Source organism: Odocoileus virginianus, chromosome 19 (genome assembly GCF_023699985.2).
Source record: "Odocoileus virginianus isolate 20LAN1187 ecotype Illinois chromosome 19, Ovbor_1.2, whole genome shotgun sequence".
Classification (NCBI taxonomy): Eukaryota; Metazoa; Chordata; class Mammalia; order Artiodactyla; family Cervidae; genus Odocoileus; species Odocoileus virginianus.
This window is the reverse complement of record NC_069692.1, coordinates 37,879,023-37,904,845: the sequence shown is the minus strand read 5'-3', so window position 1 is coordinate 37,904,845 and position 25,823 is coordinate 37,879,023.

Genomic DNA, 25,823 nt, shown 5'->3' with positions numbered 1-25,823 from the left:
TGTATATATGTCAATCCCAATTTCACAATTCGTCCAACCTCTATTTCCTACTTGGTATTCATAGTTTTTGTTCTCTACATTTGTGTCTCTCTTTCTGTTCTGCAAATAAGATCTTTACCATTTTTTTTCAGATTCCACATATATGCATTAATATATAATACAATATTTGTTCTTCTCTTTGTGACTTACTTCACTCTGTAAGACAGTCTCTAGGTCTATCCATGTCTCTGCAAATGACAAAATTTTAATTTTTTATGGCTGAGTAATATTCCATTGTTTATGTGTACCGTATCTTCTTTATCCATTCCTGTGTTAATGGATATTTAGGTTGCTTTCATATCTTGGCTCTTGTAAATAGTGCTGTAATGAACATTGAGATGCATATATCTTTTTTGAATTATAATTTTCTCTGGGTATATGGCCAGTAGTGGCATTGCTTGGTTATGGCTTCCCAGTGGTAGAGAATCTGATTGTCAATACAGGTGGATTCAGTGGTAAAGAATCTGACTGTCAATACAGGCAATACAAGAGATGTGGGTTTGATTCCTGGTTGGAGAAGATCCCCTGCAGAAGGAAATGACAACCCACTCTAGTACTCCAGTCTGGGAAATCCCATGGACAGAGGAGCCTGGTGGACTTCAGTCCATGGGGTTGGAAAAGAGGCAGACATGGCTTAGCAATAAACACACACATGGTAGTTTTACTTTAGCTTTTTATGGAAGCTTTTTCCTTAACAGGATTTGCCATCAATGGAAACTATTTTACCAGAGCCGAATAGACTGAGGTTTTGCCAGAGCCTAACTGACCTGGGGAAAGAAAATATCTGAGTTAAACTATGGCATGTTAATAGAAAGTTTGAGTTATATTAAGGCCAGCAGAAGAGGAGATGATTGCCTTAATAATAGATAGTTTGTTCCTTACTATTTCCAAGTAGAGTGAGCACACCTTGACCCATGGATTCACAAGGAGAAGCACCAAGTCAAACGTGCGGCTTAGGGGAAAGAGCAACTTCGGACAGGAGCCCGTACTGCGGCTTTCATGGAAAGGAGGGGCCAGGCAGGGCAAGCAGGCTAGCTTGAACAATTTCAGTGGGCTCTGGGAAATAAAGCTTCTTCCTAGTTGTCTGTGGAGTACCTGTCCTTGGGGTAATTAGAGTAGGTGCTTAAGTGGCCTGGAGTGTAACAGTCTGAAAAACAAGGTGGTTGAAGGGTAGCTCTTGGTTGATTGTCTTGAATTTGAGAAGCATGATCTTATGCAAGGTGTTTACTATCGCTAGGTATTGGTTCAAATCCTGGCACATGAAGTCTCTGGAGGGTCAACAAGACCCCAGTCGTCAAAGCATCAGGATACAGAAAATATGACATTGTTAAAACAACACCTAACAGTAGCCTCCTCTCATTTCTTAATAGCCCAAATGTGAAAACAACCCAAATTGCCATCACCCAATGAATGGATAAACAAAAGCCCATATATTATACAATGAAGCATTATTCACCAATAAAAATAATGAAGCAATGATCCTGAAACATAGAGGAATCTTGGAAATATTTGCTAAGTGAAAGAAAGCATGCACATGTAGTTAGACAGTGGCAATATTTGTATAACATGTGAATATACTAGAAAAACAACTTAGGTTGATGAACTTACGATAAGTGACATATATTTCTTTAATGTTTTTACAATGTGACATACAAACAGTAAATTAATATTGCAAGGAAAATAAGAACATCACTAACTATCCTATATTTCAGTGGAATGGTAATGAAAAATATTGCTGCATTTATAATACCTTTAAATAATCTAAAATGTTCTAGGATATTAATACCATAATGAGAAATACTGTGTGAAGAAAATATGAAGCTAATTAAGGGTCATAAAAGGAGTTATTTTAAAAAGGGAAAGTCCATTGTCATAGTCATAGTGTCAATATTACAAAGAAACCAATTTTCTTAAAGCACAAATATGATTTTATCAGAATAGAATACTGATAAGTTTGGGAAGGTTTGGGCTTTACATTTTTTCTAAAGGTACTGTCAACTTATATAATTTTGAGACCAGCAAGAGTTTTTCAAAAATTAAAATAGTTCTGGGATCAAATTAGACAGACCAGTGAAGCATAACCATTATCATTTTAAAGTTATTTATTGTAATAATAAAGTAGCCATTATATTTAGTGGAAAATAAGCTTTCTTGGGACAAGATACTAACAATTTGGAAAATAATTAGGCTATATTTATTGTCTTATGCCTTATTCCTATATGAATTAAAATTTACATAAAACTGCAAATTTTAGAAGTACTTTAGAAATGACTTAGGTCATTACTTTACAGAATGAATATAGAAAAGAATATTTTTAATATCAAATGAAATTATTAACACAAAAATAGTTTATAATTTTTGTGTATATGTATATATATATATGTTGTAATATAATGTGACATGTGTGTTCGTCGTTCAGTCATGTTCAACTCTTTGTGACCTCATGGACTGTAGCCCACCAGGCTCCTCTGTCCATAGAATTCTTCAGACAATATTTCTGGAGTGGGTAGCCATTCTCTTCTCCAGGGGACCTACCCAACCAGAGGGATCAAATTCACATCTCCTGCATGTCTCTGCAGGCAGATTCTTTACCATTTGAGTCAACAGGGTAATATAATGTGATATACAATAATACAGTTCAAAAATAATTCACTGACTTTATATATACAGATCTAATAATATGTGATTATGTAGTATATTAGTATTAGTTATATATATTAATGTATATATATGTATACATACACACACTATATCTATATCTATCGATCCATATATCCTGATAATTTAAAAAAGGTTCTGGAGTGGCATTTTGACCAGTTGTAGTCTCTGTTACCAAACTTTTCTCATCTGAAAATCATTATAAAAATAGCATTTACCTCTTGAAACGTTTCCACAATTAAATGAAATTATGCATGCAACATAAGTTAACATTGTATGCTGCTGCTGCTGCTAAGTCGCTTCAGTCGTGTCCGAGTCTGTGCGACCCCCTAGACGGCAGCCCACCAGGCTCCCCCGTCCCTGGGATTCTCCAGGCAGGAACACTGGAGTGGGTTGCCATTTCCTTCTCCAATGCGTGAAAGTGAAAAGTGAAAGTGAAGTCGCTCAGTCGTGTCCGACTCTGTGCGACCCCATGGACTGCAGCCCACCAGGCTCCCCGTCCCTGGGCTTTTCCAGGCAAGAGGACTGGAGTGGGTGCCATTGCCTTCTCCGTAACATTGTATAAAATGCAGTAAAACTTTAATAAATGTAACCTGTTAACTGTATAAAAGATTGAGGCATTCTCCAGTGGCTCAGCAGTACAGAAACCTCCAGCAGTGCAGGAGACTCCTGAGTCACCGGTTCAATCCCTGAGTCGGGAAGATCCCCTGGAGGAGGGCATGGCAACCTGCTGCAGTATTCTTGCCTGGAAAATCCCAAGGACATAGGGGCCTGTCAGGCTGAGGGCCATTGAGTCACAAAGAGTCAAATGCAACTGAGACAACTGGGCAAGGACATAATAGATTGTACTTTCAGAGATGTATTAAGTAATAAAACGTATCTCATTCTGATCCCAGCCCTTCTCCATAGTATACCCGACAGTTGGTGTACTATTAAATACTTTTTATATCTGTTTTCATACGTGAATATTTTAAGATAATATTATTTTTAACTTTTTATGGAAAGATATATCATTCTGTGAATCATATTGTTCTTACCTAACAATTTAGTTCAATTTGGTATATCATTGGGCTTCCATCATCCATTCTTCCTATCCTTTAAACATAACCATATTTTGAGCCATCACCTCATTCCAAGTGGATTGGATATGCCAACTCCATCACTAACTGCAGATGTAGTCACCTGACTTGAGCCTGGCTAAACAGGTTATGGAATCTTCCTGGGCACAATATCTTATTTAGGGATGAATGAATGATATGATTTGCATAGTGTAACACTGTACAAAAGTACAATGAAAAATAAAATCATTTATATTTCTGCTGGATGCAAAAACTGAGCCTCAAGTAAGTGGCAGTAGTGTTGCCACTAACTAGTGAGAATCACCTTAGAACCAACACAAATAATGAAGTATTAGAAAGAATGACAGTGATGGTAAGATTTGAATATATTGCTGGAACCCCTGACTAAAGCTAGAGCTATCTCTGAATATTTCCATTGCATGTAGAATGTATTTCTTTTTCCTCAATTTTGTTTGAGTTAGGTTCTGTCATTTGCAACCAAAATTAATAAATATGTCAAACTCTCTTTTTCTGTCTTTCTTTCTCTTTTTCTGTCTAGTTTTAATTATCACAGTAGTGCTAAAACAAATATAAATGTCCGTCTGTATCTGAGGGGGATTAGCACCACACCCCTTCAGATACCAAAATCCTTGGATACTCAGATCCTCTATACAAAATGCTGAGGTATTTACATATAACCTGTGCACATTCTCCTGTATACTTTAAATCATGTTTAGAATACTTATAATACCTAACACAATGCAAACACTATGTAAATATTTGTAAATGCCATATAAATGTCTTCTAAAAAGTTACTGGAACATGGTGAATTCCAGTTTTGCTTTTTAGCACTTGAATTTTTTTAATCTATATTTTTGACCTGCTGTTGGTTGATTTCTTTTTTTTTCCTTTTTTATTTTTTTTTTTCATTTATTTTTATTAGTTGGAGTCTAATTTCTTTACAATATTGTAGTGGTTTTTGTCATACATTGACATGAATCAGCCATGGATATGTATTCCCCATCCCGATCCCCCCTCCCACCTCCCCCTCCACTCGATCCCTATGGGTCTTCCCAGTGCACCAGGCCCAAGCACTTGTCTCATGCATCCAACCTGGGCTGGTGATCTGTTTCACCATAGATAATATACATGTTTCGATGCTGTTCTCTTGAAACATCCCACCGTCGCCTTCTCCCACAGTCCAAAAGTCTGTTCTGTACATCTGCATCTCTTTTTCTGTTTTGCATATAGGGTTATCGTTGCCATCTTTCTAAATTCCATATATATGTGTTGGAAGCAGATCCCAGGAATAAGGAGTGCTGACTGTGCATTCATCTATTATTGTTATTATTGTTTAGTCGCTCAGTTGTGTTAACTCTTTGTGACCCTATGGACTATAGCCCGCCATGTCCCTCTGTCCATGGGATTTCCCAGGCAAGAATACTGGAGCAGATTACCATTTCATTCTCCAGGGGATCTTCCCAACCCCGGGATCAAATCTGTATCTCCTGCATTGACAAGCAGGTTCTTTACCACTGAATCACCTGGGAAGCCCCAGAATCAGCTATAGATGATATATAGATATCACCTCATTTTTGGATTTTCTTCTCATTTAGGCCAACAGAGAGCGTTGAGTAGAGTTCCCTGTGCCATTCAGTAAGTTCTCATTAGTTATCTATTTTATACATAGCATCAGTAGTGTGTATGTGCCAATCTCAATATCCCAATTCACCCCATGCCATCTTTTCCCTCTTGGCGTCCACACATTTGCTCACTACTTCTGTTTCACAAATCAGATCATCTATACCATTTTTCTAGATTCCACATATATGCACTAATATATGATTTTTACTCTTCTCTGACTTAACGCTGTATGACTGTCTTTAGGTCTATGCACATCTCTACAAATGACCCAGTTTCATCCTTTTTTATGGCTGAGTAATACTGCACTGTATATCTGTACCACATCTTCTTTATCCATTCCTCTGTTGATGGACATTTAGGTTGCTTCCCTGTCCTGGCTTTTATAAATAGTGATGCAATGAACGTTGGAGTGCATGTATCCTTTCAGACCATGGTTTTCTCTGAGTATATGCCCAGGAGTGAGGATTATAGGGTCATATGGTAGTTCTATTTTTAATAGTTTGTTTTTTTTTTTTAAGAAATTTTATCCTGCTCTTCATAGTGACTCAGTTTACATTCCCACCAAAAGTGCAAAAGCATTCTTTTCTCCACACCCTCTCCTGCATTTATTGTTTTTAGATATTTTTAATGATGGCTATTCTGACAGGTGTGAAGTGATACTTCATTGAGGTTTTGATTTGCACATCTCTAACAGTTAGTGATGTTGAGCATCTTTTTATGTGTTGATTACCCATCAATGTGTTTTCCTGGAGAAATGTCTATTTAGGTCTCCTGCCCTTTTTTTTTTTTTTAAAAATTGCCATTTGTTTTATTGATACTGAGGTGCATGAGCTGTTTATGTATTTTGGAGATTAATTCTTTGTCAGTTGCGTCATTTGTGAATTCTTTCTCCCATTCTGAAGGTTGTCTCTTTGCCTTGTTTATGGTTTCCTTTACTGTGCAAAAGTTTTCAATTTAAACTTTAATGAAATAAGGCACAAATTTATTATCAGGGGCTTCTTTGCCATCACTGTTGTCAATATTTTATATTTTGAGTAATCTGATGGATGAATAATGACATATTAGTTAACAGCACAATCTCTAAAGTATATATAAATATATGTGTGTGCATATGTGTGTGCATCTGAAGTAGGGCATGGCAACCCACTCCAGTATTCTTGCCTGGAGAATGCCATGGACAGAGACGCTTGGTGGGCTACAACCCATGGAGGGTCAAAGGGTCAGACACAACTGAGCGACTAACACACCCACACCCATATATACATATACCATTTGTTTTTGTGCAATTTATCCAGCAATAACATTAGAATGTTTAGAATAAATTTGTATTACCTTTCTCAAACATTTTAGAGCTATATTAGAGTTAATAATTTGTCATACACATGGCTAAAGATTTCTACTTCTCTAACAACTTTTTTCCTGGTATCTCCTTTTATATAAATGATTATTTTGTTTAATGTCAATCTTCATGGTTTCTGATTGTGTGTCTAAATTAGGAATGCAGGAAAGACTTCCTATCCATAATACCAAAGCAATTATCAAAAAAGAATTGCTTGGGGCTTCCCAAGTGGCACTAGTGGTAAAAAAGAGTTGCTTGATAATTTAATAATGTAAAAATTAAAGAGCTTCTCAACAGGATAAATAATTCAAATAAAATAGAGGACAAATTTAAAAAATGAAGGAAAAATATTCATAATATATATGGTAGAGGGTTCATGTCCATCATATACAAAATTCTTTTATAAAACTTTGCAAAATATTATGAAAGATAAGAAATTTTAAATATAAATATGAAAGCTTCTATTTTTCAGGAAGTTAGGAAATAGATTATCTAACAGACTGTAAGAAAGGAATCTGGTATAAAATTTCTGGAAAGCAATTAGTAAATATGTATAAAGTTATGGAAAATATATATAACTATTGACCCAGAAATTCTATTTCTGGGAATCAATTCCAAAAGAAGAATTTAATAACTATATGATATATTCATATATTAATTGCAATATTGTTAATATTGGCAGAAAATTTTAATACAGCTGTCGGGGGAGTGTGTAATTTCCTGGGCTCTGTCTTGTCACAACAAAAATTTGAAGCGACATATCAGTGTTACAGCTCTGTGTTACAGCTCAGTTTTATTTAGAAAATAAAGGAACATACATCCTCAAGCCATGAGGACATGCAGATCCAAAGACGCGGAGAAAGAGAGAGACCCCTGGCCCTTTGGCTCCTTTTCTCATATGTGGTTTGTTTTTTTTTTCCTCCTCTCCCCAGGCCTATCCTATGTAAATTGGACTAGCCAGTAGCACTGTTTGTTTCACTCTGGTCCTCGGATCTTTCTTTGTTCTATTTTTGCAGGCTTTTCCCTTCCTTGCTTTTTAGCTGCCGCCATTCTGGACTCCTTTTTCCTATTCTAACTACCTAACACTACCCAAAATGGATTACCTATGTATATATCCATAAAATGGAAAATTGTCACAGATTAAGTCAATTTAAGTAAAATTAGATAAGGCAAATTTCACATGAAAATATATTATCAAACACATATTACCTCTATTTTAAATGTATAGATTTAAAATATTTTTATACAAAAATACATATCTAAGCAGATTAAAAATAATTAGAAAAATTAGTAGATATAGTTTGAATGCTAAAATCAATTTTCTCTGGATGGTATCACAAAATAAATTTTTATTTTTATCTTTATATATTTTGGATATTTTTAATCAAAGGTTTACTTTGATAGCAAACAATTGCAAAAAAAAAGTTTTTTTATGATAAAGATATTATTAGAGAGACTGACTAATTTAGGGAAATGCAAGGAAAGAAGAAAGTTCTGAAACAGTAATCATCAGTTTAGAGTTTTAAAGTAATCAAAATATTTAAATTAAAAAGTAAAATTCTTTCTTCACTTTATGACAATTTTTTTCATGTCATTTTCTCCTTTTCAGTATATCTTGGTGTGTAATTGCTTTGTCATTTTGTGATTGCCACCACCATATACTATTCTCTGTGGGTTTTTTTTTTTTTTTTCTTCCTAGTACAATATGCTGTTTCTCAGCCTTTCCTATCACTTCCTGTTTGCCTCTCAAGCTAATTTGCATTTCAAGTTCTTACCAAAAGTACCCTTTTGTCTTTTCTTTTCTGTTAAAGACATTGCATAAATTTTCCTTTAGTTCTCATTCTTTTCTCTCATTTTAACCCAAAACCAATTTTATTTAGTGAGGAAATTTAGAAGAGCGTTTAAATGGTCATCCATTTTGTTAAAACTCAAGAGTATGTGTTTAAAGTTCGTGCTCCCATGGGTCTATTTTCACCAATATATCTGATGAATTCTGACAACTCTGTATTTATACTGAACTTAAACTTCAGAACTGAAGTATTGGAAGATCACTAGTCTGAAATAGTTGTATTTGTTCTATCTACTTTGCTTTGGGCTGGATGCTTCACCCCTGGCCCATTCTCAGATGCAGATCTGTGAAAGTCCTCACTTCCTCCTGGGCAGGGTTGTCTTATATTATAAAAATATTATAAAAATCATTTTATAAAATACTTATGATTTTTAAGTGATTTTTATAAAATCATTTATAAAATGATTTAGGGGGCTACTGAAGGCTGTCCATTCTGCTGTCCACAGTGCACTATCCTGTTTTCAGGGGCCTGTCTCAGATAACACTCCACGTGGCTGGGCATCCTGAGCTGTGTATTAGCCACATCACAGCTCATGCTGTCCACTTTTAGCCATCCCCCAACTATAAGCCCCTGGAGAAGGAAATGGCAACCCACTCCAGTATTCTTGCTTGGGAAGATCCCATGGACTGAGGAGCCTAGTGGGCTATAGTCTATGGGGTCGCAAAGAGTCAGAAACAACTGAGCGACTAAGCACAGTTCTCTTTAGAGAAAAAGAGATTTTCTATCCTTTTGACCTTGCCATTCAGAAAAGTTCATAACAAAATACTTTAAAAAAATATGTCCAGAATTAAAATATCAAAAAAAATGAAACATGTATGAATTTTAATTTCTTGACACATGATAATAAGATTACATCAATCTAAAGCTGTGTAGAGCTGAGTTTTAAATTTTTAAATATCAATATCAGTTCAATATTCTATCTGTCTAGCCCATGATGCATGAATATGTCAGATGACACCACCCTTCTGGCAGAAAGTGAAGAAGAACTAAAAAGCCTCTTGATGAAAGTGGAAGAGAAGAGTGAAAAAGTTGGCTTAAATCTCAGCATTCAGAAAACTAAGATCATGGCATCTGGTCCCATCACTTCATGGCAAATAGAAGGAAACAGAGAAAACAGTGGCTGACTTTATTTTTTTGAGCTCCAAAATCACTGCAGATGGTGACTGCAGCCATGAAATTAAAAGACGCTTGCTCCTTGAAAGGAAGGTTATGACCAACCTAAACAGCATATTAAAAGGCAGAGACATTACTTTGTCAACAAAAGTCCATCTGGTCAAGGCTATGGTTTTTCCAGTAGTCATGTATGGATGTGAAAGTTGGACTCTAAGGAAAGCTGAGCACCAAAGAATTGATGCTTTTGAGCTGTGGTGTTGGAGAAGACTCTTGAGAGTCCCTTGGACTGCAAGGGAGTCCAACCAGTCCATCCTAAAGGAAATCACTCCTGGGTGTTCATTGGAAGGGCTGATGTTGAAGCTGAAACTCCAATACTTTGGCCACCTGATGTGAAGAGCTGACTCACTGGAAAAGACCCTGATGCTGGGAGGGATTGGGGGCAGGAGAAGAAGGGGATGACAGAGGATAAGATGGTTGGATGGCATCACCAACTCAATGAACATGAGTTTGGGTGGACTCTGGGAGTTGGAGATGGACGGGGAGGCCTGGTGTTCATGGAGTCACAAAGAGTCTGACACGACTGAGTGCCTGAACTGAACTGAACTGATGGCTTATCAAATTACAGATACAGGTTTCTCTCCTAGATTTTTCAATGATAGAAATATCCTGTAGTACTCTAGAGGTCTAGGTGCAAGATCTACAGGCTGAGCAATGGCTCCATTATTTTCAAAGTTATAGAGAGGGTTATTATACTAGGACTATTCATGATTATATTCATTTTGCAGAATATCATGTCATGTGTTCTTTCTTATGGTACATTGATCTTCCCTAAACTACCGAACTGCTAAGAGACCTCACTCAAAATTCAAAGTCCTAGATCTAGGGTCATCCTCTAATTTCAACCACTTTTACATTTGATTACTGTTCACATTTTCACTACCCCTTATAATCAAAAGCTGTAAATATAATTTTAAAGAAAATCATGTATAATGACCATATACTCATGTAAACTGAATTAAAAAAAAATCAAACTATGAGAGCTGTGAGTTTTAGCTTTATTTGAGGACCTTATTGAGGATTGTAGCCTGGGAAACAGTCTCTCAGTAGCTCTGAGGGCACTGATCTGAAGAGGTAGGAGGAAAGACCAGTATGTATATATGATTTGGGCTAAGAAATATGTGCAATCAGAATTTATCTTGGTAGAGGGTTACTTGCTAGTTATGAAGAACAAGTATCTCACTGATTTTAGAGCTTCTGTATGTTTGGGAAAATGAAGATGCAAGAATCTGCATTCATATTTTTTTGTGTGCAGAGATATTATTATGTAACTAAGGGGCTAGTTTTGCCAAAGCACAGAATGCTTCATTCTGGCTTTTGTCATGAATCCCTTTTAAGGCACTGTTGGTCAATAACTTTAGTGGCAAATGACTTAATCTTTGTAGAACTGAGAGGTGAACAACATTCTTTGCTTTATAGCTAAAAGAGCTAATGATCTTAGAACAGAACTCCAGAATTTAGCATCTCAAATATATTTAGTATGCACTTTAAAATATCCTGTATTTACTTCTTTGAAAGAAATGATATATGCTTTTATTTCTTCATGATCCATGTTTCTTCCTCTAGATTTGTTTGGACATTTCTTTCATATCATATCAACAATGAAGCAATGGAAAATAAAAGAAAGAAAGAACAATCAAACAAAACACAGTTTGAAAACTAAAAATATGATGCTATAATTAATTAGAAAATGTAAAGTGATAAGAGATATTGAATAACCAGAATTATCAGGATAATATGAAAATAGAGTCAGTTGAAACAGATCATATATTTATTCCTAGCTTGCTTCAACTATTCATCCTGTTTGTTTTTATAAATCCAAAATCATTAAAGATTAGCCCAAATATACGACTATTTTACAGTCACTAAAAGTGACTTGGGGAGATATAAGAGAACTGCTATGAAACTCATCCTTTTTTTTTTTTTTTTTTTTTTGGTAGTTTTGCTCTATTGATTGCTAACCTTTATTAATAAAATTCTTCCTTTCATAGGTGAGAAGAACTAAAACAGTACATTAAACTCTGTTAATGGTTTAGAATCTGATTTCAAAGATGAGCTTTAAACTTGGATATACTTGTTAAGATCTATGTACAGAAGCAAAGCATGCCTGCTTTCCACTGGTCTACATATTGATAAAGTTTGCCTTAAAACTTTGGGAATCTTAAACAAGCAGCCAACAAACTAAAATCAATTCTATAAAATATGTCAAGCTTGAGTCTTTATTAGCATTACTAATTATCTGTATCATTTGATTGAGAAGACATATGACTCTGAGCACAGCAAGGGGTATGTAAAACCATTAACTGTCGCTCCCGCTAGATATTACAAGTGATGTGTCGTCCTAAACTCAGCAGGGACTATCTTTATAACCATGTCCTGAGGGCAAGTGGAACATGCTTGAATGGAATACTGTTAAATGAGCTTAATATGACCCTTCTTTCTCTCTTCCTCCATGTTCTTATTCTCTGTAGGCCTTGAATTTTGAAATATAGGCATTAACTTCCATTTCATATATGTAAGATGTAACATGTTATATTACTATTTTTAGACTAGTCTAATAAAGGTAAACATTGAACCACAAAGAATATCAATAATGAAACTCGTATTTTGAATTTTATAAAGAACACTGGTATTCTGAAAAGTTATTTCATAGCACAAACTATGATTTTAGCAGGACCATAGGTTTGGGCTACCCAAGAGAGCAATACAATATTTGCTCAATGCCTTCTCTCAGAATGTGCCCCATGTCAGTTGTCTCAGAGTAAAGAAGGAAGTTAAATTGGCCTTCACCCCTGGGAACTGTTTCTATTCACATGACATTATGAGAAGTTTCCTGGACTGTTCACCTTTGTAATAAAATAAACTCTCTTCTTACTCTGTAGCTCTACTGCCCCTCAAAAGAAAACTTTGGTTAGAAAGAAAGAAAATCTTCCAAATTGAAATAATTCTCAGTACCGTTTTTAACTAATTTAATAGGTCTATAGGGGGAAAAAAAAAAAAAAAAACAGAAAGAAGGCAGGGAATGATAAATAGTCACACCTTGGAGGCATTTCCTCTGTTACACACAGTGTATAGGGGAAGCCTCACATGAATTCTGAAAGAAATGAATTAAACAAGAGTATGGACCAGATAATCATCTGGAAGAAAATCATTTCAAGCATATGTGGTCAAGAAGTTCAATGTGGTTGAAGTAGAAGAATAGGGTATTACAGAAGGGAAAGATAGGCCAGATTATGTAGCTCATTTTAGGCCATATTAAAGGTGGTGGATTTCAGGTTTTTACCCTGGTGGTTCAGATGGTAAGGAATCTGCCTGTAATGCAGGAGACCTGGGTTAGATCTGTGGGTCAGGAAGATCCCCTGGGGAGGGGTATGGCAACCCATTCCACTATTCTTGCCTAGAGAATTCCATGGACACTGGAGCCTGGTGGGCTACAGTCCATGGGGTCGCAATGAGTCAGACACAGCTGAGCAACTAACACCTTCACTTTCACTTGTGAATAAGATGGAAGGCAATTATAGGATATGCAATGGAGGAGTGACTTAATCTGACATATTTGTATATTATTGCTTTCAATGTCAACTAAAGACGTATAGGTTAAAGATGGAAGCAGAAATACCAGTGTAAGGCTTTTGCAATTATTCAAGAAAGATATAACAACAGTTAGTATTTGGATGATATTAATGGCAAATAGATGGGGAAACAATGGAAACAGTGGCTGACTTTATTTTGGGGGGCTCCAAAATCACTGCAGATGGTGACTGCAGCCATGAAAGTAAAAGACGCTTGTTCCTTGGAAGAAAAATTATGACTAACCTAGACAGCATATTAAAAAGCAGAGAAATTACTTTACCAACAAAGATCCATCTAGTCAAAGCTATGGTTTTTCCAGTAGTCATGTATGGATGTGAGAGTTGGACTATAAAGAGAGCTGAGCGCTGAAGAATGGATGCTTTTGAACTGTGGTGTTGGAGAAGACTCTTGAGAGTTCCTTGGACTGCAAGGAGATTCAATCAATCCATCAAGGAAATCAGTCCTGGATATTCATTGGAGGACTGATGTTGAAGCTGAAACTCCAATACTTTGGCCACCTGATGCAAAGAATTGATTTGTTGGAAAAGACCCTGATGCTGGGAAAGATTGAAGGTAGGAAGAGAAGGGGATGACAGAGGATGAGATGTCCAAATGCCATCACTGATTCAATGGACATAAGCTTCAGGAGTTGGTGATGGGCAGAGAAGCCTGGCATGCTGCAGTCCATGGGGATGCAAAGAGTCAAACACAACTGAGTGACTGAACTGAACTGAACTGAACTGAACTGAACTGATGGAGCTGTAAATAGTGGTTGATTTCAGGTATGTAATGAATGAAGCTATGCTAGCTTTTGCAAATGGATTAATTGTGATTTATGAAAGAATGATGGTTTTGGTCGCTGCCTCCTCTACACTGCTATGAACCTCTGTCCATAGTTCCTTAGGCACTCTATCCACCAGATCTAATCCCTAAAATCTATTCACCACCTCTACCTTAAAATCATAGGGATTTGATTTAGGTCATACCAGAATAACATAGTGGTTTTTCCTACTTTCTTCAATTTAAGCTTGAATTTTGCAGTAAAGAGCTCATGATCTGAAGCACAGTCAGCTCCATGTCTTGTTTCTGCTGACACTCTATTTGATTTCTGTATTGACCATTAGATCATATCCATATGTAGAATCATCTCTTTGGTTGTTGGAAAAGAGTGTTTACTATAACTAGTGTGTTCTTTTGACAAAAATCTATTAGCCTTTGCCCTGCTTCATTTTGTACTCCAAGGCCAAAGTTGCCTGTTACTCCAGATATCTCTCAACTTCCTACTTTTGCATTCTGGTCTCCTATGATGAAAAGGACATTTTTTTGGGGGGGTGGGTGGGTGGGTATTAGTTCTAGGAGGTCTTCTAGGTCTTCACAGAATTGTTCAACTTCAGCTTCTTCTGCTCTAGTGGTTGGGGCATAGACTTGGGTTGCTGGTGATATTGAATGGTTTGCCTTGACAATGAACCAAGATCATTCTGTCATTTTTGAGATTGTACCCAAGTATTGCATTTCTGACTTTTGCTGACTCTGAGAGCTATTCCATTCCTTCTAAGGGATTCTTGTCCACAGTAGAAGATTTAAATCATCAGAATTAAATTTGCCTGTCCCCATACATTTTAGCTTATTGATTTCTAAGATGTGGATGTTCAATCTTGCCACTTCTTGCTTGACCACATCCAATTTACCCTGACTCATGGACCTAACATTCCAGGTTGCTATGCAATATTGTTCTTTACAGCATTGGACTTTACTTTCACCACCAGATGTATCCTCAACTGAGTGTCATTTCCTCTTTGACCCAGCGACTTCATTTTTTTCTAGCACTGTTAGTAATTGCCTTCCACTCTTCTACAGTAGTACATTGAACACCTTCAAACCTGGGGAGCTCATCTTCTGGTGTCATGTCTTTTTGCCTTTTTATAGTTTCTATGGGATTATACAGGCAAGAATACTGGAGTAGGTTGCCAGTTTCTCCTGCAGTGGACCGTGTTTTGTCAGAATTCTTCATTATGCACTGTCTTTCTTGGGTGGTCCTGCATGGTGTGACTTCATTGAGTTATGCAAGGCCCTTCACCTCCACAAGGCAATATACCAGGAAAGGGACATATCAATGGACATGAATTTGAGCAAACTCTGGGAAACAGTGGATGACAGAGGAGTCTGACCTGCTGCAGCCCACGAGGTCACAAAAAGTCAGACATTACTTAGTGACTGAACAACAACAAATGAAAGATGGTAGGTAATGATGTGTTCTTGGGTTTTTGTCCTGAGTAAGTGGTAGAATATTATTGTAATTTACCAATATGGGAAAAAATCAGTAGAAGCAGGTATAATGAGGGTGAATAAATGTTTGATCTTGGACATATTAAATTTGAAATGCTTTTTAGATGTAATAAGATAAATGAGTTAGTTGGCTATATAAATTGCATGTTTAAACAAACCATCAGATTCGCAATTAAATGCTGGAGACATCAGTGGAGAAACATTATTTAAAAGCAAGGGACTTGATGACATCCTTTAAGAAGACAGAGCATGTAGAGAAGAAAAAAATGTCAGAGATAGAAACCTCAGTTGTTCTAACCGAGTGATTGGGAAGATGAAGAGAAAGCAACAAAACTGACTGAGGAGCTGGGATAGCTGGAATGTGGGGATTAGGTGGTTGGTTTTTGAAAAAAGAGAATAAACATATAGATTAAATGTTGGTGACTAATAAGAATTAAGAACTGTTAGTGGATGAGGCTACATGAATCTTCTATTGATAAGATTTTAAGAACTGAAACATCTTTCTAATTGTGGGGATAAAAGTGAAGTGAAAGAACATTTATAGAAATCAAAGGATAATTATTATTATGTTTTTTTTTTTAATTTAGAGACTGCACAAAGGGTTTTGCCTACAAAAAGAACTTAAATAACATTTTGTACTTATAGGTCACAGAATGATTTTTTTTTTTTAACGATAGAGGAACAGATAATAAACATAAGATGTTCTATATGATACAATTGTCTACTAGAAATTGAAAGCAACCAACAAACTAATAAAATCAGTTCAGTTCAGTCACTCAGTTGTATCCGACTCTTTGCAACCCCATGAACTGAAGCACATCAGGCCTCCGTATCCATCACCAACTCCCAGAGTCCACCCAAACCCATGTCCATTGAGTCAGTGATGTCATTCAACAATCTCATCCTCTGATGTCCCCTTCTCCTCCTCCCCTCAATCTTTCCTAGCATCAGGGTCTTTTCCAATGAGTCATCTCTTCACATTAGGTGGCCAAAGTATTGGAGTTTCAGCTTCAGCATCAGTCCTTCCAATGAACACCCAGGAGTGATCTCCTTTAGGATGGACTGGTTGGACCCCCTTGCAGTCCAAGGGACTCTCAAGAGTCTTCTCAACACTGCAGTTCAAAAGCATCAATTCTTCAGCATTCAGCTTTCTTTATAGTCCAACTCTCACATCCATACATGACCACTGGAAAAACCATAACCTTGACTAGACAGACATTTGTTGATAAAGTAATATCTCTGCTTTTTAAAATGCTATCTAGGTTAGTTATAACTTTTCTTTCAAGGAGCAAGCGTCTTTTAATTTCATGGCTGCAATTACCTTCTGCAGTGATTTTGGAGCCAAAAAAAAAATAAAGTCAGCTACTGCTTCCCCATCTATTTGTAATGAAGTGATGGGACTGGTTGCCATGATCTTAGTTTTCTGAATGTTGAGCTTTAAGTCAACTTTTTCACTCTCCTCTTTCACTTTCATCAAGAGGCTCTTTAGTTCTTTTCCACTTTCTGCCATTAGGGTGGTGTCATCTGCATATCTGAGGTTATTGATATTTCTCCCAGCAATCTTGATTCCAGCTTGTGCTTCCTCCAGCCCAGCGTTTCTCATGATGTACTCTGCATATAAGTTAAATAAGCAGGGTGACAGTATACAGCCTTGACGTACTCCTTTTCCTATTTGGAACCAGTCTGTTATTCCACGTCCAGTTCTAAGTGTTGCTTCCTGACCTGCATATAGATTTTTCAAGAGGCAGGTCAGGTGGTCTGGTATTCCCACCTATTTCAGAATTTTCCAGAGTTTATTGCGATCTGCACAAAGGCCTTGGCATAGTCAATAAAGCAGAAATAGATGATTTTCTGGAACTCTCTTGCTTTTTTGATGATCCAACGGATGTTGGCAGTTTGATCTCTGGTTCCTCTGCCTTTTCTAAAACCAGCTTGAACATCTGGAAGTTCTTGGTACATGTATTGCTGAAGCCTGGCTTGGAGAATTTTGAGCATTACTTTACTAGCATGCGAGATGAGTGCAATTGTGCAGTACTTTGAGCATTCTTTGGCATTGCCTTTCTTTGGGATTGGAATGAAAACTGACTTTTTCCAGTCCTGTGGCCACTGCTGAGTTTTCCAAATTTGCTTTCATATTGAGTGCAACACTTTCACAGTATCATAATTCAGGATTTGAAATAGCTCAACTGGAATTCCATCACCTCCACTAGCTTTGTTCGTAGTGATGCTTCCTAAGACCCACTTGACTTCACATTCCAGGATGTCTGGCTCTAGGTGAGTGTGAGTGATCATACCATCATGACAGGATTAATAAAATAGCTTGGAGTAAATTGATTTAATATTTTTAGAACCTGAATATGATTTGACCATGGTCCATATTGATTGTTGAGCCTGAACATATAGAAAGTTCAGAGACCATATTTTCAGAGATGTAATTATTCTTGTCTGACATAAAATGATAACTAAACCCATAAATATTAGAAATTTTCATAGGACCCATGACATATGCCCCCAGAGGCAAAATTATGTCCTACTACGTAATTTGGCTTCTGAGTTTAAAATGTCAATACAATAACCATTTAAGATAGAATTGTCCAAATTTGAGAGGACAGAAAATATAATACAGAAAGGGTATATTAATGAGAGAGAGAAAAAACACCAAACATCAATAAATAATATCCAATACCATAATCTCAAAAAAGAATTCAACTAATTAATATTATTATCATTCAGATAAGACATAGTAAAATATTATATAATTACTGTAATTATTTTAATATTTTGCATTGTCAAAGACAATCATTCTATCAATCCAAAACTAGCTCTTTGAGAAACAGAAGTCATATGAGAAATACTTTCAAGTTGAGTCATTACTGAGATAACTAAATTTGACAAAGGGAAAACAAGCTCTGTTTTTTAGGGCATATTCCATTCAGAGGCTTGAACACATTTCTAAGTCCTGAATTAAAACATGGTACAAGGCATTAAAGTAAACTCTAAAAAGAGATAAATTCAATTACTCAAAATCTTGACAGACATACCACTCCTGCTAATTTTAATATTTTTCAACCATTGAGTATGTATAACAATATATTTTCACTACTGGTAATTTTTTAAAAAACTTTAAAACAAAATCAGAATATTGATTGTATTTGTTTATTTATTTTCCAATATTTTTATTAGTTGGAGGCTAATTACTTTACAATATTGTAGTGGTTTTTATCATACATTGACATCAATCAGCCATGGATTTACATGTATTCCCCATCTCTATCCCTCCTCCCATCTCCCTCTCTACCCGATGCCTCTGGGTCTTCCCAGTGCACCAGGCCCGAGCACTTGTCTCATGCATCCAACCTGGGCTGGTGATCTGTTTCACCCTTGATAATATACATGTTTTGATGCTGTTCTCTCGAAATATCCCACCCTCGCCTTCTCCCACAGAGCCCAAAAGTCTGTTCTGTACATCTGTGTCTCTTTTACTGTTTTGCATATAGGGTTATCTTTACCATCTTTCTAACTTCCACATATATGTGTTAGTATACTGTATTGGTCTTTATCTTTCTGGCTTACTTCACTCTGTATAATGGCCTCCAGTTTCATCCATCTCATTAGAACTGATTCAAATGAACTCTTTTTAATGGCTGAGTAATATTCTATGGTGTATATGTACCACAGCTTCCTAATCCATTCGTCTGCTGATGGGCGTCTAGGTTGCTTCCATGTCCTGGCTATTATAAACAGTGCTGCGATGAACATTGGGGTGCATGTGTCTCTTTCAGATCTAGTTTCCTCCGTGTGAATGCCCAGAAGTGGGATTGCTGGGTCATATGGGAGTTCTATTTACAGTTTTTTAAGAAATCTCCACACTGTTCTCCATAGTGGCTGTACCAGTTTGCATTCCCACCAACAGTGTAAGAGGGTTCCCTTTTCTCCACACCCTCTCCAGCATTTATTGCTTGTAGACTTTTGGATAGCAGCCATTCTGACTGGTGTGTAATGGTACCTCATTGTGGTTTTGATTTGCATTTCTCTGATAATGAGTGATGTTGAGCATCTTTTCATGTGTTTGTTAGCCATCCGTATGTCTTCTTTGGAGAAATGTCTGTTGAGTTCTTTAGCCCATTTTTTGATTGGATCATTTATTTTTCTGGAATTGAGCTGCAGGAGTTGCTTCTATATTTTTGAGATTAATCCTTTGTCTGTCACTTCGTTTGCTATTATTTTCTCCCATTCTGAAGGCTGTCTTTTCACCTGGCTTATAGTTTCCTTTGTTGTGCAAAACCTTTTAAATTTCATTAGGTCCCATTTGTTTATTTTTGCTTTTATTTCCAATATTCTGGGAGGTGGGTCATAGAGGATCCTGCTGTGAGTTATGTTGGAGAGTGTTTTGCCTATGTTCTCCTCTAGGAGTTTTATAGTTTCTGGTCTTACATTTAGATCTTTAATCCATTTTGAGTTTATCTTTGTGTATGGTGTTAGAAAGTGTTCTAGTTTCATTCTTTTACAGGTGGTTGACCAGTTTTCCCAGCGCCACTTGTTAAAGAGGTTGCTTTTTTTCCATTGTGTATCCTTGCCTCCTTTGTCGAAGATAAGGTGTCCATAGGTTCATGGATTTATCTCTGGGCTTTCTATTCTGTTCCATGATATATATTTCTGTCTCTGTGCCAGTACCATACTGTCTTGATGACTGTGGCTTTGTAGTATAGTCTGAAGTCAGGCAGGTTGATTCCTCCAGTTCCATTCTTCTTTCTCAAGATTGCTTTGGCTATCCGAGGTTTTTTGTATGTCCATACAAATTGTGAAATTATTTGTTCTAGTTCTGTGAAAAAATACTGTTGGTAGCTTGATAGGGATTGCTTTGAATCTATAGATTGCTCTGGGTAGTATAGTCATTTTGACAATATTGATTATTCCTATCCATGAACATGGTATATTTCTCCATCTGTTTGTGTCCTCTTTGATTTCTTTCATCAGTGTTTTATAGCTTTCTATGTGTAGGTCTTTTGTTTCTTTAGGTAGATATACTCCTAAGTATTTTATTCTTTTTTTGCAATGGTGAATGGTATTGTTTCCTTAATTTCTCTTTCTGTTTTCTCATTGTTAGTGTATAGGAATGGAAGGGATTTCTGTTTATAAGGGATTAACTTTATATCCTGCAACTTTACTGTATTCGTTGATTAGCTCTAGTAATTTTCTGGTAGTCTTTAGAGTTTTCTATACAGAGGATCATGTCATCTGCAAACAGTGAGAGTTTCACTTCTTCTTTTCCTATCTGGATTCCTTTTACTTCTTTTTCTGCTCTGATTGCTGTGGCCAAAACTTCCAAAACTATGTTGAATAGTACTGGTGAGAGTGGGCACCCTTGTCTTGTTCCTGATTTTAGGGGAAATGCTTTCAATTTTTCACCATTGAGGGTAAAGTTTGCTGTGGGTTTGTCAGATATAGCTTTTATTATGTTGAGGTATGTTCCTTCTATTCCTACTTTTTGGAGAGTATTAATCATACATGGATGTTGAATTTTATCAAAGGCTTTTTCTGTATCTATTGAGATAATCATATGGTTTTTATCTTTCAATTTGTTAATGTGGTGTATTACATTGATTGATTTGTGAATATTAGAGAATCCTTGCATTCCTGCGATAAAGCCCACTTGGTCATGATGTATGTTATGTTTGTTATGTTATGTATGTTATGTTTAATATGTTGTTGGATTCTGTTTGCTAGAATTTTGTTAAGGATTTTTGCATCTATGTTCATCAGTGATATTTGCCTGTAGTTTTCTTTTTTTGTGGCATTTTTCTCTGGTTTTGGAATCAGGGTGATGTTGGCCTCATAGAATGAGTTTGGAAGTTTACCTTCTGCAATTTTCTGGAAGAGTTTGCATAAGATAGGTGTTAGCTCTTCTCTAAATTTTTGGTAGAATAAATAACACGCTTCTGAATAACCAACAAATCAAAGAAGAAATCAAAAAAGAAATCAAAATATGCATAGAAATGAATGAAAATGAAAACACAACCACCCAAAAACCTATGGGACATTTTAAAAGCAGTGCTAAGGGGAAGGTTCATAGCATTACAGGCATACCTCAAGAAACAAGAAAAAAATCAAATAAATAACTTAACTCTACACCTAAAGCAACAAGAGAAGGAAGAAATGAAGAACCCCAGGGTTAGTAGAAGGGAAGAAATCTTAAAAATTAGGGCAGAAATAAATGCAAAAGAAACTAAAGAGACCATAGCAAAAATCAACAAAGCTAAAGGCTGGTTTTTTGAAAAAATAAGCAGAATGGACAAACCGTTAGCAAGACTCATTAAGAAACAAAGAGAGAAGAACCAAATTAAGAAAATTAGAAATGAAAATGGAGAGATCACAACAGACAACACTGAAATACAAAGGATCATAAGAGACTACTACCAGCAGCTCTATGCCAATAAAATGGACAACTTGGAAGAAATGGACAAATTCTTAGAAAAGTATAACTTTCCAAAACTGAACCAGAAAGAAATAGATCTTAACAGACTCATCACAAGCAAGGAAATCGAAACTGTAATCAGAAATCTTCCAGGAAACAAAAGCCCAGGACCAGATGGCTTCAGAATATTGATTTTAAAATGCTAGCAAAAGTAATATTTTCATTGTATTTATGAAAGATTTATTTCTGTGAGGTCTATTATCACAGAGATAAAACTGTATTCCATGTAATCAATAAAATATTATTAAAAATATGATCAGAAAAAAATGAACTGCCACCAGATAATCTCTCACAACATTTTTCAGTGAATGGGATTTAGTTAAACTAATTAAAACAATGTGCTATTAAAATGATGGCATAAAGCTGACATATATAACCATGTGTTTAATGTATCACACCAAAAAATAATGCAAATTCAAGTCTTTGAAGAATTTGAGATTTTTTTTTTTTTTTAAGTTTTCATAGAAATGCTTTTATGTATTGAAAGCTTAAATGGAAAAGACATTCCATTTTCTGGACTCAAACATAAAGGTGCTTCAAAGTGATTAGCTGATCTATCATTTCTTTTTAAAAAGACAGAAGACTTATATAATGATCAAAAACTAAAACCTCAATTGATGCCATTTTGGAATTTATCACTGAAAATATCAACATATTTGTATAATAAAAGAAGGCAAAGCACATATTTAAATGGCACAAGAGAGGTACAGCTCAGTTCAGTCGCTCAGTCTTGTCGACTCTTTGCGACCCCATGGACTGTAGCACGCCAGGCCTACCCGTCCATCACCGTCTCCCAGAGTTTACCCAAACTCATGTCCATTGAGTTGGTGATTCCATCCAACCATCTCATCCTCTGTCGTCCCTTTCTCCTCCCACCTTCAATCTTTCCCAGCATCAGGTCTTTTCCAATGAGTCAGCTCTTCACATCAGGTAGCCAAAGTATTGGAGTTTCAGCTTCAACATCAGTCTTTCCAATGAATATTCAGGACTGGTTTCCTTTGGATGGACTGGTTGGATCTCCCTGCAGTCCAAGGGACTCTCAAGAGTCTTCTCGAACACCACATTTCAAAAGCATCAATTCTTCAGAACTCAGCTTTCTTTATGGTCCATCTCTCACATCCGTACATGACCACTGGAAAAACCATAGCCTTGACTACTGCTGCTGCTGCTAAGTCACTTTAGTCATGTCCAACTCTGTGCGACCCCATAGACGACAGCCTACCAGGCTCCCCCGTCCCTGGGAGAGGGATCTTTGTTGGTAAAGTAATTTCTCTGCTTTTTAATATGCTGTCCAGGTTGGTCATAACTTTTCTTCCAAGGAGCAAGTGTCTTTTAATTTCATACCTGGAGTCACCTTCTGCAGTGATTTTGGAGCCCCCCAAATAAAATTTGCCACTGTTTCCACTGTTTCTCCCTGTATCTGCCATGAAGAGATGGGACCGGATGCCATGATCTCTGTTTTCTGAATGTTGAGCTTTAAGCCAGCGTTTTCACTCTCCTCTTTCACCTTCATCAAGAGGCTCTTTAGTTCCTCTACACTTTCTGCCATAAGGGTGGTGTCATCTGCATATCTGAGGTTATTGACATTTCTCCCAGCAAACTTGATTCCAGCTTGTGCTTCATCCAACCCAGCATTTCTCTTGATGTACTCTGCATATAAGTTAAATAAGCATGGTGACAATATATGGCACTAGAGTGGCAAGCGGCCGAGACGAGATACCCCACATCCAAGGTCAGGAGCAGTGGCTGCGCTTTGCTAGAGCAGCCATGAAGAAAGACTTCATGTCCAAGGTCAGAGAAACCCCAGTAAGATGTTAGGCGCTAGAGCAGCTGTGAAGAGATACCCCACATCCAAGGGCAAAGGAGAAGCCCCAGCAAGATGGTAGGAGGGGCGAACTGACATTTAGAATCAAACCCTATTCCTGCCGGAGACGCTCAGAGGATGCAAACAAACCTTGTGCACACCAGCACCCAGGGACCCCACAGAGACTGAGACAGAACTGTGTTTGAGCGTCTCCCATGGAGACACGGGTTGGCAGTGGTCTGCCACAGGGACAGGGTTCTCTGGGTGCAGCAGACTTGTCTATGGCTGGCATAAGCTCTCTTGGAGCGGGTCACCATTAACCCCACCATCAATTCAGTTCAGTCGCTCAGTCGTGTCCAACTCTTTGCGACCCCATGGACTGCAGCACGCCAGGCCTACCCGTCTATCACCAACCCCCAGAGTTTACTCAAACTCCATTGAGTCGGTGATGCCATCCAACCATCTCATCTTCTGTCGTCCCCTTCTTCTCTCTCCTTCAATCTTTCCCAGCATCAGGGTCTTTTCAAATGAATCAGCTCTTCGCATCAGGTGGCCAAAGTACTGGAGTTTCAGCCTCAGCATCAGTCCTTCCAACAAACATTCAGTGAATGTTTATGCCCCAATGAACATTCAGTGAACATAACCCCACCATAAAGCTGCCAGAATTTACCCCAGACTGGGAAATAGACTCTTGGAGGGCACAACAAAACCTTGTGCACCAGGACCCAGAGAAAGGAGAAGCGACCGCACAAGAGACTGTCCCGGACTTGCCTGTGGGTGTCCAGGAGTCTCCAGCAGAGGCGTGGGTGGGTGGTGGCCTGATGCAGGGTCGGGGTACTGAGAGTAGCAGTACATGAACAGGATCTTTTGAGGGAGGGCATCATTATCTTCATTACCTTCACCATAGTTTGGCCTCAGATAAATAGCAGGGAGGGAACAGAGCTCCACCCATCAACAGAAAATTGTATTAAAGATTTACTGAGCATGGCCCTGCCCATCAGAAGGACACCCAGTTTCCCCCTCAGTCAGTCTATCCCATCAGGAAGCTTCCATAGACCTCTTATCCTTCTGCATCAGAGGGCAGACAGTCTTAAAACCACAATCACAGAAAACTAACCAATCTAATCACATGGACCACAGTCTTGTCTAACTCAATGAAACTATGAGCCATGCCATGTAGGGACACACAAGATGGACAGGTCATGGTGGAGAGTCCCAACAAAATACAGTCCACTGGAGAAGAGAATGGCAAACCACTTCAGTATTCTTGCCTTGAGAACTCCATGAACAGTATGAAAAGGCAAAAAGATAGGACACTGAAAGATGAACTCCCCAGGTTGGTAGGTGCCCAATATGCTACTGGAGATAAGCTAAAAGGGTAAAAAGAATAATGTAATTAGAAAATTGCTTCTTACTAGATTGATGATTTAGTAAATGATCATTAGCGCATGCAAAAAATGTAAGTGAAGGATTATTGCAGATAAGATATTTTTAGTGTCAAAAGTATCTCACAGATTTATCTCTAATTAAAAAAGAAAACATCTTTACAATAGAGAAATATGATCTATTACATTCTGAAAAAATAAGATGAAAATTGGCATCATGTATTTTAGGACTACCTGACATTGTGTACTAACCAATGCAGTACAACTTATAATGCATGGCATTACTAGAACCATATTGTTAACAATAAAAGAGTTCATCTGAATCATATTAAGTCTTTGGATTTAATTTCCGGTTTAGAGGTAATATGGAGTTTGAGGTAAAGGTTAAATTCTAAAAAAAACAGATTGTCTTTAAAAAGTATATTATTAGAGAATAAAAAGTGTGGGTTTAAAATAGATTTTAAAAAGAATAAAAGACATAACCGCAAATGTAATGTGTGGAACATTTTGGATCATGGTTGAAAATAAAATAGCTATAAAAG